This window comes from Aegilops tauschii, chromosome 1, assembly GCF_002575655.3.
Source record: "Aegilops tauschii subsp. strangulata cultivar AL8/78 chromosome 1, Aet v6.0, whole genome shotgun sequence".
NCBI classification, from domain to species: Eukaryota; Viridiplantae; Streptophyta; class Magnoliopsida; order Poales; family Poaceae; genus Aegilops; species Aegilops tauschii.
The window spans coordinates 294094895-294105436 of NC_053035.3; positions in this window are offsets into that span (position 1 = coordinate 294094895).

The window sequence follows — 10542 nt, forward strand, 5'->3', positions numbered from 1 at the left end:
CATTGTTTCGAGCAAGCCATGGATTGATGCTTGTTGGTGGAGGGGGAGTATAAACTTTACCATTCTGTTTGGGAACCGCCTATAATGTGAGTAGCATGGAAGATATCGAGATCTCTCGGTTGTTATGTTAACAATGAAAGTATGCCGCTCAAAATATTATTTATCTCTATTTTAGAATCGAGCTCTGGCACCTCTACAAATCCCTGCTTCCCTCTGCGAAGGGCCTATCTATTTACTTTTATGTTGAGTCATCACCCTCTTATTAAAAAGCACCAGCTGGAGAGCACCGCTGTCATTTGCATCCATTACTATTAATTTATATTGGGTATGACTGGATCTATTTTACCATGAATTACAATGTTTAGTCAGTCCTTGATCTTTAAAGGTGCTCTGCATTTATGTTTTGTGGTCTCCGAAAGGGCTAGCGAGATACCATCTTGTTATATCATATTATGATTGTTTTGAGAAAGTGTTGTCATCCGAGATTTATTATTATTGCTCGCTAGTTGATTATGCCATTGATATGAGTAAACATGAGACCTAATGTTATTGTGAATATGGTTAGTTCATAATCTTTACTGAAAACTTGAATGCTGGCTTTACATATTTACAACAACAAGAGCAAACAGAGTTTGTAAAAGTTTTTCTTTATCACTTTCAGTTTATCAACTGAAATGCTTGAGGACAAGCAAAGGTTTAAGCTTGGGGGAGTTGATATGTCTCCAACGTATCTATTTCCAAACACGTTTGCCCTTGTTTTGGACTCTAACTTGCATGATTTGAATGGAACTAACTCGGACTGACACTATTTTCAGCAGAATTGCCATGGTGTTATTTTTGTGCAGAAATAAAAGTTCTCGGAATGACCTGAAAATCAACGGAGATTATTTTTGGAATTAATAAAAAATACTGGCGAAAGAATCAAGGCCAGGGTCCCCACACCCTGTCCACGAGGTTGGGGGCGCGCCTACCCCCCTGGGCGCGCGCCCTGCCTCGTGGGCCCCCTGGAGCTCCACCGACCTCAACTCCAACTCTATATATTCACGTTCGGGGAGAAAAAAATCAGAGAGAAGGATTCATCGCGTTTTACGATACGGAGCCGCCGCCAAGCCCTAAACTCTCTCGGGAGGGCTGATCTGGAGTCCGTTCGGGGCTCCGGAGAGGGGAATCCGTCGCCATTGTCATCATCAACCATCCTCCATCACCAATTTCATTATGCTCACCGCCGTGCGTGAGTAATTCCATCGTAGGCTTGCTGGACGGTGATGGGTTGGATGAGATTTATCATGTAATCGAGTTAGTTTTGTTAGGATTTGATCCCTAGCATCCACTGTTCTGAGATTGATGTTGCTATGACTTTGCTATGCTTAATGCTTGCCACTAGGGCCTGAGTGCCATGATTTCAGATCTGAACCTACTATGTTTTCATGATTATATGTGAGTTCTTCATCCTATCTTGCAAGTCTATAGTCACCTACTATGTGTTATGATCCGGCAACCCCGAAGTGACAATAATCGGGACCACTCCCGGTGATGACCGTAGTTTGACGAGTTCATGTATTCACTATGTTAATGCTTTGGTCCGGTACTCTATTAAAAGGAGGCCTTAATATCCCTTAGTTTCCACTAGGACCCCGCTGCCACAGGAGGGTAGGACAAAAGATGTCATGCAAGTTCTTTTCCATAAGCACGTATGACTATATTCGGAATACATGCTACATTACGTTGATGAATTGGAGCTAGTTCTGTGTCACCCTATGTTATAATTGTTGCATGAATAATCGCATCCGACATAATTCTCCATCACCAATCCAATGCCTACGAGCTTTTCACATATTGTTCTTCGCTTAGTTACTTTACCGTTGCCACTATTACAATCACTACAAAACTGCTACTGTTACTTTTGCCACCGTTACCGTTATTTCCATACTACTTTGCTACTAAACACTTTGCTGCAGATACTAAGTTATCCAGGTGTGGTTGAATTGACAACTCAACTGCTAATACTTGAGAATATTCTTTGGCTCCCGTTGTGTCGAATCAATAAATTTGGGTTGAATACTCTACCCTCGGAAACTGTTGCGATCCCCTATACTTGTGGGTTATCAAGACTATTTTCTGGCGCCGTTGCCGGGGAGCCTAGCTCTATTATTTGAGTTACTTGGGATTTATATCTGCTGGTCACTATGAGGAACTTGAAAGACGAAAGAACTAAGATTTTTCCATCAACTACGAGGGGAGGTAAGGAACTGCCATCTAGCTCTGCACTTGATTCACCTTCTGTTTTGACTAAGCTTGCGACACCTAAACCTGCTTCCGCTATTAATTCTGATATGTCGCATGTTATTGATGATGCCACTTCTGCTATGCATGACACTTATGATGAAAATACTTCTATGCTTGATACTACTGTGCCACTTGGTGAATTTCTTGATGAACAACTTGCTAGGGCTAGAGAGAATATTCTTTGGCTCCCCTTGTGTCGAATCAATAAATTTGGGTTGAATACTCTACCCTCGAAAACTGTTGCGATCCCCTATACTTGTGGGTTATCACTCACTCGTGAGTCACGCTCGGGCCAGCCTAGCAACCCGTGCAGAGGCCAGCGCGGCGTCCGGCCCGTCCGGCGGAGCGGTGGCAACTCGCTCATCACCAGCGCCACCGACGAACACGCATCAGTACAGTTTGAAGTAATGTTCAGGAAAAATAATTATTTCAGGGGGTCAGATGTGGGTCCCTCGTGTCAACGGTTAAACAAAATGTGTTGGTTTTAGCTGCCTCGTCAGCACGGACGTGTGGGCCAACCCTGTCATAAATGGGTTTAAACTAACCTAATCGGTAGGTAGTAGTTTTTGGCGTGGATTAAGAAATTTTGGGTATGTTTTTGCTATTTTTTGTACAATAGATTCTTCCTAGGGCTGGTTGAAAGTGGTAGTTTTTTGTTAAATACTCTACATATTATAAGTAGGAGTGGAAGTTAAGCTTTGGAACCCAATAAGCAAGGCTCGTTACATAGTCCATATGTGTACATGATTGAAAGTAAATATCAACCATGAGTGACTAATATCTTGATGGAAAACTCGAAACTATGGAATACTAGGGAAAAAATTGCATGGTTGGAAATACTAGCAATGTTCATGTGCGTTGCAAAGAATCATGATTAGAATAATACTTATTCACAAACTTGATACAAAACTCTCTAATTTTGATATACATATATCACTAGAGATATATTATGTTTCAATTAGAATATATTCCTTGGGCTGTTTTGGTGAGGTCAGGGAGGGATGTGGTTGGTTTTAAGATACTAATTATGGGTTTTTCTGCAAATTGGTAGACAAGTGGGATGTTTGTGAGAAAAGGCAACAACTTACCTCACAGTCGTTAGATGTAGATCTAATGGTCACAAACGACAGATGGCAGACACACCATCATCACCAACTTAGTCTTCTGTAGGAGTACTAGCAAGATCCGTGCATTGCACGGAACATCAAGATACAGTTTTTTTATAAAAACACTCGTTGTGATTGACCCATGCGGGAGTAATCCCATGTGTAAAAACTAATGATATCTCGAGAAATAGGAGATAAGGTGAAGAGGAGTGGGGCGTGGTGGTGATTGGTGGTCGGACTGAGCGGAGGTATGGGGATTGATGACGCCGGCAGTGGCCACCCGGCCAGTTTGTTCCAGAGGCTTCCTTTCTTAATTGATCAACAATGAGGTTGTTGGAGATAAGGATGAACGAGGGAAGGCCTTGTCTGCAAATGTGGAGAGGGGTGTGGGTATCTTTTAGTTTAATTTCCATCAGTCAGATATAGATCGGACGGTCTATATTGCAAGATGGCACGCGTACCATCATCACCCACTCGGTTTTTTATAAGAGAAGAAATATAAGTATGGAGATACAAACGTATTATCGATACTTGTTTCCGTAAACTAGCATCTACATTCTATTCAACGCCTCAGCATGTGAGGCCATAGCACAATGACTTCTCGACTGTGTAAAACAAAGGTTTTCCCGTCACCGATAAGGAGGGGGTGACGGCGGCGTGCTTTTTGGCTTGCACTAGTCCTAGTAGTCATACTAGGTGGTCTAAGCACGTGTGGATTTATTCTTTTTTACGTCTCGTGTTCGCCGTACTGCCACGACTGTTGATGAATAGACGGTAAGTTATTCACGGGGAAACCCTTGTTGAGCGTGTTTGCGAGGGAGAGAGACAGTGTGCGTGTGTGATATGTCTAGAGACTGAGGCAATGATAATATATTCTTTGTGTCTATGTGTGTGGAGGATAGAGAGAGACATGTACATGGGGCTTTGTGTTGTGTAACGTGGAGACACATATACATAATTAGAGAGTGAGTGTGCGAGATACACATGCGGACATGGGGAGAGATGAGGATCCAGATTAATGCACTACAAAAAAATACACTTTCGTGATGATACGTGTTTGTCACAATAGGTCGCGTTTTTTGTCATGCATGTACATCCATGACAATTTTATGACAGAATCAAGATAGTCATACCTGTGCTGTCGTAGAAGTGTTCCATGACATTACCAAAATTATCATCACGGAAGTGTCCACTTCCATGACGATAAATCGCGCGTCACAGAAGTGCTTTCGTCAAGGGTGACCGACACGTGGCATCCACCGTAACGGAACGCCGTTAAGCTATCGGGTCGGGTTTTGGATCCGATAACCCGTTAACAGCCGCGACCAATGGGGATTTTCCACGTGTAAAATCATCATTGGCTGGAGGAAACACGTGTCGGCTCATCGTTGGGACAGATGTCATCCACTCATTGGACAGAAGGCGCCTATGATACGTCGACACGTGGCACAGCCCATCAAGTTTAAATGGGCCGGCCCAACTAAAGGCCCACAAGATTTTGCGGACCATAATGGGCCGGCCCAGCTAAAGGCCCGCGAGATTTTGCGGACCATAATGGGCTGGCCCAGCTAAAGGCCCACAAGATTTCGCTGGCCATAATGGGCTGGCCCAGGTAAAGGCCCACAAGATTTTTGTGTGCCATAATGGGCCGGCCCAGGTAAAGGCCCACAAAATTCTTGCGGATCATAATGGGCTGGCCCAGCTAAAGGCCCACGAGATTTCGCCGACACTAATGGGCTGGCCTAGCTGTAGGCCCACAAGATTTTGAGGACCCTAGTAGGCCGGCCCATTAACTGGCTGCCATGTTTTGGGCCAAATGCCAGCCCATATTTGATCCGGTCCATTAATGGCCTGCCACGTTCCGGGCCTAATAGTGGCCCATATGAGATCCGGCCCGTTAAAAGCCTCCCACGTTCTGGGCCAAATCACGGCCCAGATCAGGTCCGGCCCTTTAAGAGGCTTTGGCCTCAATTATGGCCCATATCAGATTGGGCCCGTTAACTGGACGCTATGCTTTTGGGCCCACTTGCTAAAGGCCCATTTAGTAATTCGGCCTGATATTAGTTTCGGCCTGTTAAGGGCCCGTTTAACATTTCGGCCCTATATTAATTTCGGCCTGTTAAAAGCCCGTCATATATTTGGGCCTAACTACGGCCCGGTTTGCATCGAGCCTGCTCGCAGCCTATATCTGATTGGGCCAAACAAGGACCGAGAGAATTTTGGCCTGTTAAAAGCCCATGATTTGATTCGCACAATCATGGGCCGGGGTCCATTTCGGGCTGCTGCCGGCCCGTGAGCTGTTCGGCACGTTTCAGGCCCAACCTACTTCTCAGCCTCCTAAAAGCCCATTGAGTTTTCTTGCGAAAAGAGGGCCGGGGGTTACTCGGCCTATTAAAGGCCCGAATCTACTAGTGGGCCAGTTTGACGGGGCCCATGATGCGGATCATACATCGTGATTGCATGACGGCCCGATTATGTACCGTAATTTTACGGTTTGGCCTGTTTACGGCGAAGACAGGATATCTATACACTAAAATAACTGCAGCATCGTGAATAAGAAAAAACCTAGACTATACAATAAAGAAATTATGGCATATTACATCCACTGGGCATCAAAGTTCGCCACTATGATAATAAAGCACAAGCAGACAACAGATTACATACACTGGGCATCAAAGATCGCCACGAGTGAAAATAAACACGCCGACAAAATAATATACAAAACCGACAGCACTTCAATAGAGTTCAAGAAAGGTTAGACCTGCTGGCGAGCTGCAGCGCAACCACCTGAGCAAGATGATGAGACTGCGCTTGTTCAACACTTATATCTTCCTCACTTTGAAAGATAAACAAGCAGACAGATGACAGGTTTTGCACATAAAAGTATCAGTGCTGACAATTCATCACATTTCTTACTGACGAATAAAGTGACACAGTTTAAAATTGCATTAACACAATATGGTATTGTTCAGGTCAAGACATGGTAGGAAATGACATTGTGAAGGAGTTGGCAGCTTCACGACACCACTGGATTACAGATCAAGAACTCATAAGTATCAATGGTTAGTGTGCTGTCAATTTATCCCATTTCAGATTGGCAAATAAAGAGACGGTTTAAATAATAGTACAATGATATGACATTGTTCATAGTTAAGACATTGCAGAATATGACATTGTGTTGTAGTGGGTAGGTTCACCACACCACTGGATTACGGATGAAGAACAGAAGCATACATGCAGTGCAAAAGAAGATCACTTGCTCTCTATAGTTTAATTTACATGGTATGAAGAAGGAACTTGGTTGTACAACTGAAAACTTAAATTGAGAAGGACAAACTTTTGTTTATGAAATACATAATAAACTTTAAACATGCAATTTGATGCAAACACCAAAAATAAACAGCTGTTGCAGTCATGCCTAACCAAATATACACAACAAAGTTTGAAGGCTTGAGAAGGACAAACATACATTACTGGTGAAGACAGGCTCTATAAAGCCCTTGTCCATGCTGATTGGGGGGCAATTCAAGAAGTTTACCACAGAATCTTCTTCGTAAGCATTGCCTTTATTCTACATTTTGTTAAGAGTAAATATAGATGTGATAATATACGAAAAAATGGAGAATATTTAAGATAAGATGAAGAGTGATGCTACATAACCAAGTAGCTATAAATGTATGTGCAGCGATACAGGCAAAAGGCACAGCCAAGAGCAATGCACAGCTAAACTTCTTCAGTGCCAACCTTATGGTAAGAGTAAATATAGATCTAATGTGTAGAAAATGGAGGGCAAAGGAAAATAAGCTGCAGAGTGATGGTACATGAACAACTACCTGTCAATATAAGTACACTGATAAAGGACAGCATGTACTTACAAGAACAATGCAGAGCTAAAAAATCATTGGCATTGGATATATCCTACACTAATGTAACCATTCATACATATCAGATAATTTGGAGCAAACAATTGATAAGCAAGCTATCATGCATACTGCTGTCACATAATGAACAAGGTATGTATGCAAGTATAGTGATACAGGACAACATGTACTAACAAGAGCAAAGCAACGGGCAACATATTTGCGATATCCTGTCGTTCTTTTCAAACCGGAATTCTTCTTCGAGCAGATTTCCTGCAAAAAAGATCCGTAAGGCACATGCGGAAAAGTAGAAGTTCAAATTGTCATTTGATTTCATAGGCAGTACCTCATCCTGGGAACGAGACCGGTGCATAACAAGGTTTTTCCATTCAATGTCTTCTAAATTTCGCACAGGAGACGTCACCGGAAATTCGTTTATAGACTTGCCATCAAAGTGTGATTTCCTGAGGTAACACCGATACTGCTGCAATGCTTCCTTGAAAAGCACAAGCAAGCTTTGCTCGTCGTGACTATCCAGATTGACCCTCACCTAGTTACAACAATGTAATGTAAATCATTGATGTGTTCGATCAGCAGAAAACAGGAAAATAATAACCATGAATAATAGCACTTACACGTAAGTTGGACAGGAAGATGTGAAAATGGTGTTTGTCTTCACTATAATCTTCCCATGATGGGAATATATGCACGTAGTCCCTAACAACATTGAAAGCATTGTCTTTTAAACTGGGAATAAATGGAATGGGGTTCCAATCTGCAGGAATTGGCCGTCTCTGCAGTTGGGATAGGTCTTCGGCCGGTGGACTTGCTGTACTTTTTGCTGGAGTGGGATTTTTCTGTGGTACAGCTGGTGCTATGGCAAATGAAATCGGTATACCTTTTGCTGGAGTGCAGGTCCTGTGTGGTGGGGCTAGTGGTGTGGCCAGTGAAGTATGGGTACAGTCTGCTGGAGTCGGTCCTACGTTTAGTGTCACTGGTTGTACAGCCAATATAAGTGGGGCGCTGTCTGATTTCTCCGGCACCACCTTGTTTTTCAAGGACTTTGCTGGTGCTCCTTTAGGTTCGGCAATCACCCTCTTCCTTTTTGATGTCTGATGCACAAGAACAACATTTGAGTGGAAAAACATGGTATGATGACAGATGGAGTATGTATTGATAATGGATGGGCATGGCATCTCGAGTTATATGAAGAGTAAACTAAGTAGATGGTGGTGCAACAAAGTAGAAGAAATGCAAGACAACATATGCAAGATACACGCAATCAATAAAACCTTGCCAAATTAGAACATGCACCTTGATGGGTGAACAGGACAGGCCATCTGCCTTTGACTCCTCGAGGTTAGAATAGTCATTAGGATGATATTCTGAACAAGAATCAACAAGTGGGGAGCGTATGAGTTTCATTGCTTCCAGAATGGCACTCAATGCCTTGGTGCTAATTTTGTAAGTCATTGCAGTGTTCCACAATATTCTTCTGATGCGCGGATTCTGATATTCACTGTAATTGCGTATAATATCTGAGAACCATGAAAACATAAATATTTGTGAGATTATCTTTGTAATGTAGATGATATTCTAATATAGGGGCGCCCCTGTAAACACTTGTGTGCTCTCACTGCATTCTGATGAGAGAGCTCATGTGTGCTGTAATATGGTGCGTGCATTTATATAATCTGGCACAAGTACACAAAAATATAGGCTCCAGAAGTAAGGATAGCTGGCAGATGATAGGTTCATAATATACTATATAGAGAGTTTATTGCCAAACCATGATAACAAGAGCACACAACAACTAGGCAGATCATAGTGTACATAACACGGGCACACCATAACCACGTTATATAAATCGGGAAAGTGGAACTGGCTTGAAAATACTGTGTTGTATTGCCGCTAGTAATTGAAAGCCTATCGATCACGTACAGGCCAGCTCTATCAGCTGTTGACTGCAGATGTCCCTGCGCCCCTTCCTGACAAGGAACATACTGTACGTACTAAATACAGAATAAACAAAGAGGAACATGTTAAAGAACAGAAGAGGAAGCATATTCTTGAGGTTCCGCTTCATTGCATACAATGTTGGTTGCCCACTCATGATGAATCACAGCGCCCAAAGAAATGCAATTCCATGCTGTCTCTCTATATGTGGCAATTTTGAACAAGAGTCATTAGGATCATATTCTGAACAAGAATCAACAGGTGGGGAGCGTATGAGTTTCATTGCATCCAGAATGGCACTCAATGCCTTGGTGCCAATTTTGTAAGTCATTGCAGTGTTTAGCTTCAAGAGTGGACTGCTGCTAGTGCGACACAAAGCAGCTACGCAGATCATAGTGTAGATATAACAGGGAAAACAGTAAGCATCAGAGTAAAATCAGCAAAGTGGAACTTGCTGGAATATATGTGCTAGTATTGCCGGTATGGCTAGAAAGGCTTCGGATACCAGCTCTCTTCAAGTGAAGGTGCGGTACTGTTAATATCAGTGTTACTCTCAAAGGCGACACAGCTCCCCGCATTTCCTTGATATTCTTATAGGATTCAAGTGGGCAGGTGACTACAAATCCTATTCCTATGTTTACAAGATCCTACGAATCAAAGAGGCTCAAAGTGTCCATCACAACCGACCGTATAGACCTCTACACTGCAAAAGTCCCTGCTCATCTTCAGTACAAGGAACATACTGTACCACTATCATACTCCCTCCGTTCCAAAATATAAGTCTTGGTAGAGATTTCCACTATGGATCACATACAGATGTATCCAGATACATTTTAGAGTGTAGATTCACTCATTTTGCTCCATATGTAGTCCATGGTCGAATCTATACAAAGACTTGTATTTAGGAACGGAGAGAGTACATATTAAAGAAGAACGGAAGAGGAACATGGTAAAGAAGAGCAAGCAGATTTTGGATAATAAAATGTTGGTTGCGCAGTGCCCACACATGATGAACCAGAGTGCATTAAGAATGCAACTCCCAGCTGCCTCTCGACCGTTTCAGGCGGTTGGATGAAGATCCTACATCTCCTAACCCATCTTCCTCGTCTCTGATTCTTCCCATACAGAACACCGCACGGGCTGCCGGCCGGACCACCGGCCCCCGCCGCCTGTGTTCCTCCGCCACCCCCACCCCCACCCCCGCCCCAACCCCCACCCGCGTCGAGTTTTCTTCATTCAGCGAGGCCCCACAACCACCCGAGCCCCTTCGTCGCACCGGCGAACTCCGGCGAGCTCTGAAAAATCGATTGACCCAATTTTGAAATTTAGTATAC